The sequence below is a fragment of the Callospermophilus lateralis genome, chromosome 4 (genome assembly GCF_048772815.1).
Source record: "Callospermophilus lateralis isolate mCalLat2 chromosome 4, mCalLat2.hap1, whole genome shotgun sequence".
NCBI lineage: Eukaryota > Metazoa > Chordata > Mammalia > Rodentia > Sciuridae > Callospermophilus > Callospermophilus lateralis.
Genome location: NC_135308.1, coordinates 131615950 through 131625703, shown reverse-complemented (window position 1 = coordinate 131625703; position 9754 = coordinate 131615950). Strand labels below are relative to the sequence as shown.

At 32.1% G+C, this 9754-nt stretch overlaps 1 pseudogene; it reads left to right on the top strand.

Annotated features, from left to right (window-relative positions):
* The first annotated feature begins 3920 nt into the window (after positions 1-3920).
* Positions 3921-4041, top strand: LOC143398733 (small nucleolar RNA SNORA40; annotated as a pseudogene).
* Positions 4042-9754: the final 5713 nt, after the last annotated feature.

Below are 9754 nucleotides of genomic sequence, written 5' to 3'. Positions count from 1 at the left end.
TCAGTTTTACAAAAAGGACAATAGCATTCCTTGAGAATGAAGAGCTAAGGGTAGGGCCTACTTGGTGCCCATTTATAGATGTACCCGAGGAAGCAATTCAATAGATACATTATAAATCTTAACTGCTTAGAAGAATTAAGCCTTCCTCTTCTAAAAGAGTTACACATGTATATTTATTTATTTTTGTTGTTATTTAGCTGACTTATTTTATCAGCATTTTATTGTAGTCATTACAGCTATTTGTAAATACTCCAGTTCTTTGCCTTTATTGCCATGACTGACAAATTGTGGACAGATGTGAGATATCTATATCTATATCTATATCTATATCTATATCTATATCTTGCAGGTGTTATTGTGCCACTGTAATATGGTGCCTTTGTTGCCCTGGGTTATTTGGTGACTTTGATGAACACCCACTTTGTTGACCTGGATGGGACATTAATGTGAGGAATAAATAAATCTATTTTATGTTGTTCATTGAAATTTGGAGACTGTTAACTACCACAACAAGTCAGTTTTGCCTATTCTAACACACACAAACTGTGTTGCAGTTTCCACATTCATGGATTCAAAAATTTTGGATCAAAAAGACCCCATCCTCTCAATTGCATCTCTACTAAACATGTACCTTTTTTGTTTCTTGTCGTTATTCCCTAGACAATACAGTGTAAAAATAATTTACATAGTCTTTACATTTTATTAAGTATCATAAGTAATCTAGAGATGATTTAATGTATGCAGGAAGGATGTATATAGGTTATATGCAAATACAGTTGAACATCTGCAGAGAATCATATCCATGAGCTCCTAGAACCACTCCCCAATGGAAACTAAGGGATGGTTTTATCTGTCCTAGGGACCCTTGTCTTCATTTTTTTCAGGCTGCTATAATAAAATGTTAGAGAGTTTGCAGTTTATAAACAAAAACAATGTATGTCTCATAGTTCTAAAGGCTGAGATGTCCAAGATCAGGGCACAAGCAGATTCAGTGCCTGATTAGGACTCACTTTCTAAAAGGCCTTCCCTTAATTGCAATTTTACATGGCGAAGCAGCAGGGGGTCTATTTCAGGCCTCTTATAAAGGGCACAAGTCCCATTCACTTATCAATGCCCTTAGGCAGAACCTAATCATCTCGCAAAGGCCTCAACTGCTTGTACCATCAACTTTAGGGTTAAAATCCAGCCATAGCTTAGGTTCTTAAGATTCATAACCATCTCCCATATTATTTTTCATCTAAAACCTAGTCACATAACTGCTTCTGATATGGGGATATGTCAGTGTTTTGAGAAGCTGCTTTGATACCACATACCTAAAATGTTTTCCCCTCCCTCGATTTATAGCATGGAGGAAGGCTTTCTGTTTCATGTTAGTTGTCAATATTAACTGCAACATATTTGGGGGGCATTAATCTGCAAATTTGTAGAGTTCCTTTGAGTACCACTTAAAAATAAGATCCACAAGTAATGTGACTATTAGGTCAGCCTTTTATTCAACAACAAGGTTTTAAATTAAGGTGAAATTAGGGCATACACATTTTTACTCTAATCATTTTTTTTTCTTATTAGAACCTATAATATTAAATGACATTTATTTTTCAAGAATTATAATTCTGCTTGTGACTTAATTTTGACCATTTTAAAGGTAAATGTGTGGAAAATCTATCTAATACCTGATCTCTCTGGTTTGACCTCTCCTTCTTCACTGGTTTTGAGTTTCATCCTACCTCAATCATTCATTTCCATGGGAAAGTCCTAGAGATCCTGTCTTACCATAATTTAACCCCTGCAAATGTAAAAGCATGCATGTGTCCCCTTTCTAACCACATTCCTCTTTTATTCCATTTCATAATCACTACCTAGAACTCAAGTCTCTTGAAATCTAATCAGTACCTCTGTTCTGCTCCATGGGCACTATTATACTGTCCTTTGCCCTCCTGATAGCTTTTCCATATACCAAAATTAAAATCATGGTCTCTGATTTTGGTTCCTTTTATATATTCTCCATTCCTTTTTAAAAAACGTTACTCTTGCTTTATTTTATTCCCTTGGAAAAACAGAAATCTTTTCTAATTAAACTTTTCTCCTATACCAGGCTTACAACCATGCAACACCAGGTTGGAGGAAAATGCACACCTGAGTGAGTTAACTTGTCTCACTTTAAATGCATGACTTTTAGTACTTCATTGAGAAAACTGTAGCAATCATTAGCAAACTTTCACAGAAAGTCACTACCACGTCTAACCATCTACCAGTGTTAGCACATGCATGCTCCAACCATCCTACTTGTTAATATGAACTCTTAGTGATTCATTTTAAAGACAGCCCCTCTACTCATTGATGAATCCTATCATCCATCACCTATTCCATTTCATTGTTCCAGAGATCCTCCTCTCGCCATCATTCTTAATATTTTTTTTTCTTTTTTTCTTGCTATGAGATCAGTGTGCAAATATTTTGTTATTTCTTCAATCTGAAATATTTTCTTTCCTCACTAGCTCTCATGCCATTTTTTTTCTTTTACGTGGCAGGGAAACTCATCAAAATCTTTGTCTTTACTTGCTGTGTCCAGACTTCTTTGTCTCTTCTCTGAAATACACTCCAATCAGGTTACCTCCAACACTCCACCAAAATTGCCCTTACAAGTTCGCTAATGAACCACATCGACAAGCCCAGTGGTCTATTCTCCATCCTCATTTTTTCTGACCTATGAGCAGAATTTTTAAAAACTTACCATTCTCTTCTCATGACACTTTCTTCAGAGCACGCATTATGGGTTTTTGTCCCGCTACAAGGATGTCCTTTTCATCCCCTTCACCATTTCCTGCTCTCTTGTATTCTTAATGTTACAGGGTTCAGACTACTTTTCTCTGTGAACACATCCCTCTGGAGATCACAGCCAGTCCCCTGGCTTTAAGTATTATCTTTCCTTTGACAGTTCCCCTTTATTTTCCATATAAAAACAGAAATATTCATTATGTTTTTTATTTATTAGATGTTAACTAGGATTTTGCACGTGCTCATCTAAAAATAATGTAATCAACATTGTAAGACCTGCTCTCAAACAGCATAAGAAATACAGAGTCCATTAGGTCTGTTTCTGTCATACCAGACATTATATTAATTCTGTCTTCAACCTTAAAATTAGATTTTTTTTTTTTTTGGTAATAGGGATTTAACTCAGGGTCACTGCACCACTGAGCCACATCCCCAGCCCTACTTTGTATTTTATTTAGAGACAGGGTCTCACTGAGTTGCTAAGCGTCTCATCATTGCTGAGACTGGTTCTGAACTAGAGATCCTCCTGTCTCAGCCTACAGAGCTGCTGGGATTCCAGGCATGAGCCACATGACTGGCTTAAAATTAGATGTTATGATTACTGTTTTATGTGGACTGTTCCAATTGCATACTCAGACTACTTTTTTCTTTTCAAATTCAACCCACAGAAATAACTTAAGTGAAAGATTATCAGTGGTGATTTTTCTCAGTCATATGCATTTTTTTAAAGTATTTTTAATATTATGTATTTTTCTAAATGTGATGTTAGTATCAAGAGTGATGTTTATATTTATTTAATACCACTAGATGTCATATATTATGTAGGGTACCCAGTATGTAGAAGAAAGCAAAACAGAGGTTGTTTCTGCTCCATCAGTTTTAAAATAGCATGAAATTCATTATTCCAAATTAATTATTTTTTATAGTATATATAAAATATTTATATTTTATATGTACATATTTATAAAATGTTATATATGTACATATTTATTCTATATAAATATAAATCCATTTATATGTAAAAGGATTTAGCCTCTCATTTGCATATTTTTACTTTCTAATTGCTTTCTTAAATTTTATTACTTTCTCATGAAAAATGCTTTATATTCCAATTTTACATTAAAAACTAAAAAATGTGATTTAGCACTTGTGTGTGTTTAACTTGTGAACAAATATTTATATGCAGGTACAAGCATAAATCCTTTTTTTCCAATCCATAACTCATTGTTCATTATGAGTTTGGTACATGCAATCAGGGATATTATACATAAAACAGCTTGAAGTTATGGGGTTTGATAATTTAAAAAGTTGATTATAAGACTAAAGACTTGATAATCCAAAAGTACAGGTCATGAGCAAAAACATAATAACAATAACCTAATAACTATTCCATAACAAATTGGTAAACCTGATGTTGCATATTTATCTGGTAAAAAGTTAATTGTTCAAAGAATGTATTTGTCAAGACACTGTAAACATTTTATTTCAATCCTTATTTCTGTCCTCACATGTCCTTTTTCAATATGCTATAATGTATTTAATCCATCTGAAAATTTGTTAAAAATTTTGCTAAATATGAAAAGGAAGTTGATCTTAAGAATTACTATAAATGGGACACATTATTCTATAGAGAGGAAATATCTCATTTATGTCATGTGCCTGCTTATTCTATATATAATCAGAGATATCTTTGGTCTGCTCAAAATAGATTCTTGCTAACTCACAAATTAACAGTGAAAATGGGAAGAAAATATGGAATGGGCAGTTCCTGCATAATGGTAATGGAGAGTTATTATAAAGTTTATTTACATATGTTTGCATGATTTTTGATGGATTACATGCAACATATATTTGATATGCTTATTGAAACATTTAATTTACAAAAATGATGCCATGCTTAGAGTAGCCAGAGCTTCTAGTTAATAGAAGTATATTTGTTTACCTGGAAAATGATCTAGGTACTAGGTTTCATTAGATTATAATTTATAAAGTTATGGATTATTTCATATATATTTATAAAAAGGATGGTATGACATTTAAAATATTTTTAGTATCTTTTAAAAATTAATTTAAGATTCAAGTTTATGAGTGATAAAGAATGAGCCTGATAATTCTGGAGTATAATTCATTCCATTTCAGTGGTTTCTGCATTTTATACATATTAGGAAAACAAGGTATAATGAATATGTATGTGTATATGTATATGTATATGTACATATATAGGTCTATGTACATATATACGTGTATGTATATATATATATGTATGCCCTGTGATTCACTTGATTATAAATATGTCTGACTTTTTCAGCAATCACATGTAGTTTTATTTATAATTCTGACTTTTTTTTCTCAGAGACTAGATAAGAAGATGATATCACAGAACTTTTTAAACTGAAATAAAATAACTATGCTGAGTTTTATTTTCGAAAATAATCACCACTGGTGACTTTGAATTTATGTAAGTAACAGTCGTATTTAAAATATTCTAGAGAAATACTTTCAGAAATTTTTTAACAGCTAAATTTATGAATGATTGAAGAATTGGCTTTATATTATACTTCATATGTAGTGGAAATGTTGTGGAAATTATAGCTATAATTTTAAAGTTAAAAGAGATATATGAGATGTTAGTCTGGTGACTTTGGGCCACATATTAGTTTGAACTAAGAAAACTTCCAACACCACAGAGAAATAAAAAGATTAAAAACAGAAAGAAAAAAGAAAGAAAGAATCAGAGGAGGAGGGAGGGAAGGGAAGAAGAGAGGAGGGAAAGCAAGGAAGGAAGACCACTGAATTGGAGTTCCCATCAAATCCTACTAATTTGTGTGTGCATTGCTTCAGGAGGATAATTGGAGAACACTTCTTAGTGAACATCATCACCTTGTGTAAAAATTACCTGACATTATAATATAAGTGCAGTCCAAATCAGAATCCAGTCATCAGTTGTACCATATTTTCTTTTCAACCTATCCTAGGTTTGAAAGACCTCAATTAGCTATAGGCACTATCTATTGATTTCCATTTTCTAGAAATAAGTAGAATATTTCAGTCAAGCCAGTTCACCTTTACTAAACATGTTTTTCTGACACCTGGACAATATTCATCCTGGTTTATTTAGAAAACCAATTAAAGTTAGGTATCAAATCAATTGCTGATCTCTTTCTGTTGTATTAAAGTCAATACACTCATATTCCTCCTTTTATTTTTCACATTTTAATTTTGTTCCATAAGGGCAGTAAAAAAGAATATGTCGTTTCATCTGTATTTTCTTTTCATCCAAGATTCACTGGATCTTGGAAACAGGAAATAAATGAATGATCTTTAAAGAAAAGAGAGAAATTCATTAATAAAATTTTTAAGCCTGACATGTTGTTTTGATCCTGGGGACCTGAATTTTGGGGTGTGTCAGGGTGTTCTCTCTAAATTAAAAGACTCATTTCTGTACCTTACACAACACATCCTTTAACAAGAGGACAGCAACTGTTGAGGCTATTTAGACTGTGGTGGTAACTTCTTGCACATTTCAGTGTCTGCTCTTCCTGTTCTCTGAGTAATAATACCTAAGCTTTGAATGAGTTCCAGAGGGAGAGGAATCTGTGGAAGATGCACACTGTGAGGCTGCCAGTTTCGTCTCAAGAACCTTATGACCCATAAGATCCAATAATATCTGCCTCATTAACAAAATTTTCATGTCTTGTATTTGTGTAACTATGTGAGTTAAATTAAAAATGAGAAAGAGAAATAAACAGCAAAAATATTGGTTGAGTGCAAAATAAAAGAACAAGAAATTAAACCATTCTATACAATTGGTGAAAATGTGAAAGAACAACTTCTGGAAAACAGCATGGAGGTGCATGTATGTGAAAGAAATGAAATTAGGATCCCAAAGAGATATGAACATTTCTATCTTCATTATAGCATTACTCACAATAGATAATGGGAATAATCCAAATGTCCATATACAGATGAATGGATAAAGAAAGTACCCCCCCAACCCAAGTGTTATCAGTCTAAAAAAAATCAAAAGAAGGAATCTTATCATTTGCAAAAGCATAAATGAAACTAGAGGATATTATATTAAGGTAAAAGTCAGAGAAGGACAAATCCATCATGATTTCTTTTTTAGATAGGAGGTATCTAAAATAGTCAAAGTCATAGAAACAAATAGAATATTGGTTTCCAGGGGCTGATATATAGGGGAGAATAAAATAGGGAGCCCTTGCTCAGTGGGCCTAAAATTTCAATGGTGTAAGATGAGTAAGTTCTTTAGACCTATTATATAACATACTCTCTCTAATTAGTAATATGATATTATACACTTAAAAGGATAGATTTCATGTTCCATGTTCTTAATACATATAGACACATACACAAACCAACAAAGGGACATGAGGATCCTCTTGGAGGTAATGAACATGTTTAATATCTTGATTGTAGTTGATAGTATCATGAGTAAATGCATATTTCCAAGTTTATCAATTAAATAAGCACTGTTTAAAAATATTAACTATACCTCAATAAAACTGATAAAATTTCTGAAAAAATAAAACAAGAAGTGAATTTCATTTTTTGGAAATTATCCTGTCATAAGACATAGAAAATAGGTCCATAAAGAATTAAACTATTAGCTGGGTGCAGTGGCACATGCCAATAATCCTAGTGGCTCAAAGAATGAGATAGGAGGATCATGAGTTCCAAGCCAGCCTCAGCAAAGGCAAGGTGCTAAGCAACTCAGTGAGACTGTGTCTCTAAATAAAATACAAAATAGGGCTGGGGATGTGGCTCAATGGTTGAGTGCCTTTAAGCTCAAACCCTGTACCCACTCACCCCCTAAAAAAGAATTAAAATCTTTATATCCAATTAGTTAATTAGTCCATGGGATCATTAAGAACATGGTTAAATATTAGTCAGTTTCAACTAAAAATTTTGTTATCTATTCACAAATCATTTCAGCAGTACATGTTGATAAAGACTTAAAAATTTATTTGTGAGAGAGATTTCAAATGTCAACATTTTTTATACTTTTCTCATGCTACTACTGAATCCTTTTTATTGTGAGATATGAGGTAGTATGGTATACTCATTTAAGTTTTTAGGCTTTTTAGTTAACTATGTATATTTTGATAATAACCAAATAGGAACATTAAATCTGACCAAGGTTAAGTGTTGTGGTGTTTTGTAGTTTTCTTAAATTCTCTGAACCTCAGTTTTCTACTGTGCAAAGTGGAAATTTTAATGGTGCTAGATCAGAAATTGGTGTGAAGCTTAAATGAAATAGTCATGTTTAAGTATCAGCAACAGAGAAAACCTTCAGTAAATATTAAGTATTAATATTCTGGAGATTGGATGCCAGTTTCTTCAGCTGTAAAATTATAATTCTTTTCTAGTGTGAAAATGGTAGATTTCTGTCATTTAACTCATATGTACTAAAGTGAAATGAAGATTTAATCAGTCATTTTATTAAAGGTAAAAAACTACCTTATAAACAAAGCTTATGAGCAAATTGTTACAAACTGATTGTATATTAATGACTTAATGAATAAATTTTTATTTTTAAATGTAGGAAGTCAACCTGATTAAACATTCTTTAAAACCATTTAATTTTTCAAAGCTCTAGTTACATTGTACTAAATTGTGTTATTAGCTCCCAGCTACCACATCCTTCTTTTGAAATTATATTTTTCATGTGTTTTCACATTAAATATTTTGCAATTTAACAAACAATGTATATAATTAACAACATAATTTATGTTAGAATGCTATTTTCACTTGTGTTTAGTGAAAAGACAACTTTTTTATTTTCTAAAATATATTCTCTTTTTAATAATATTAAACATTTGTTAAAGATAATGACATTAATGAAAATAAAGATCCATTTTTTCCAATAGAAAAACAAAACATAAAAGTCCAAATAACTTTTGCCATTGATTGAGGGTCTCACAGTAGAAAATAACTGAGTAACTGTTTTGCTGGTTTAGAGATCACACAAAGAATTACAGCATGTGTTTCATTTCACTCTGAATTGATAGACTAAGCTATTTGGGGGAAGATTTTGGTCTCAAAATACACTGTGAAATTTCTCCATCAAAATCAATATCTCTAAAAAAGGTATGCATAATAAATGAAATTTTGTGCATTTCATGATAACCTCCATAGTTCTCAACTGTTCCTTACTGTGAAGGACAAAATAGTTATCATAGAATAATCTTGAGTCAGGCTTTCCATTTCTTTCTTCAAATTGTAGGCTAATTTCTCCCTTTTGAATTTCACTGCCTGAAACAAATTGGCTCATTGATTGTGATACATTTTTCTGTGCTTCTCCTAATAATTATTTGACAGAGAATGTGACTTAAAAGGATGAAGACATATCAATAATGATCTCAAGAATCAAGTTTATGGTATATAATAAACTATTGATAATTTTAAATAAATAAATAGCACGATGACTGGCAATATCCATTAAAATCCTTGTAATTAAAAGTGATCTTAAAGTCATGGTCATCCATAACTCAAATATTACTAAAAATTGTTATCCAAAATCTGGAAAACTTTAATGTGTTTTTTAAAGATGAAAGAAAGAATCAAAGATATTCTATTGTTAGAAAATCAGCCATTTACCTGAGATGGCAAGAAGAAGGCTTGTGGCTTCTCTCTGACTCTTCTGCCACTTTTAAATATGGACCAGAGCTCACAAACTTAAGTGCCTAGGGAATTGTACTGATTGAAGGACATCAAGCAATAAATATACTTATGCCTGATGTCACTGCTGCTCATATCAAACAACAAAATAAAGATCACATATGGGTTTAAATTAGTTTGCACAATGTGGTTTTGACCATATTTTTGTTTGTCTGACCTGTAGCATGTTATATCTCCGGCTTCCACTGCCAATAACTCTAGTACACACTGCATACAACTCTGCTGGTCCAAACTTCTCATATCCTTTTCTTATTCAAAGTGTTCTCTGTCTTTTTTC